Here is a 1,381-nt window from a genome sequence, read left to right as displayed (position 1 = left end):
TTATTTTTTTTGCTTACATGAGCATCACCTGTAGGTAAAAAATGACATTTACAAACATGTTTTGTTTTTTTCCTGGTCGTTTTGATATAGATCCACTTGGGGTCGCTGTTTATCTATTATCTAATGATAAGGTACTTGAAACAAAACATGGAGTTGTTTTTTTTTGTCTGTAAAGGTTGAGGAACTGATGTGATCAGGTTTGAAATAGAATAAAACTTGAATAATTTTTGTGCAAACCCAGAAATTATCTGGAATAAAACGAGAAGAAGAAGATTAAACCGGAATAAATCCAGTTGGGATTAATTTAAATTAGGGCTCAAACTATTAAGCAAATTAATTACGGTATGATTAATAATTTACTGAAATAACCATCTACTAATTTAGTAATCGAATAATCTTTAACTGGAGCATAGAGACTCTAAGACTCTAAAACGTGCCTTTAGCTGACAGAGCGACCCAATTAGAGCAGTAATTATGCCAAAATTGTATTGTATTTGCATTTAAGATAAAAATATTTTTCATCCGTCATTATGCTCTATCCAGAACTCCTCAAGTGGAAGAGTTTTAGTTTCACATGGTTTAATTTCACAAAAAAGTATTCTCTAAGAAATCTTTAGCTATCCAATTATTAATCGAAAAAATAATCAACGGATTAATCAATTTGCAAAATAATCATTAGTTGCAGCCCTAATTTAAATAGAACCTGTTAAAATAGTTAATATTCAGTTATTGAGGTTAGATAGTAATAAATGAGACCAAATAGGATTAACATGAAAATATATAATATAAAATGAGCAGAACTTTCTTCACAGCTAACACTCAGACGTTACAGAGGAGAAATGAATCCTGATGTATAAAGGTGTCTGTCAGGATAAAGAGAAGATCTACAAATGATTACAGGAAATGCTTCCTTCCATTGCAGCTCACACAATGATTTAACCGTCTTCCTTTGAAACAGAGCATTAGTTCAAAAAAAGGGAATAAAACATGTTTCTAAACTTTAGAGCTGCAGGTTGTTTGATTTTACAGTGAAAATGTTACAAATAAACCCTCCGTGCTGCCTGAATGTTCAGGCCCCAATTTAGCAGCAACTGCAGCAGCCAATCTATTATTATCTAATGTTTTTGTTAATAATTGAACTTAATTGGAGAAATTTACATCTGCATTTAACCCATCCCCTTAGGCAGCAGTGGGGTGCCATCATGGGGCGCATGGGGAGCAGTGTGGGGCTAAGGGTCTTGCTCAGGGAGCCAGAGTGGCAGGCTGTGGGAGTGGGGCTTGAACTCAGAACCTCCGAGGCCAAGCTCTATGCCCTAACCACTAGGCCGCCACTCCCCTCAATTAGTGCTAGTAGGACACTTTCTGACTTTTATCTTGTTTT

The sequence above is a fragment of the Cyprinodon variegatus genome, unplaced genomic scaffold (genome assembly GCF_000732505.1).
Source record: "Cyprinodon variegatus isolate N-32 unplaced genomic scaffold, C_variegatus-1.0 Scaffold1828, whole genome shotgun sequence".
Taxonomy (NCBI): domain Eukaryota; kingdom Metazoa; phylum Chordata; class Actinopteri; order Cyprinodontiformes; family Cyprinodontidae; genus Cyprinodon; species Cyprinodon variegatus.
The sequence above is the reverse complement of the archived record's forward strand: the minus strand, read 5'-3'. Positions refer to the sequence as shown.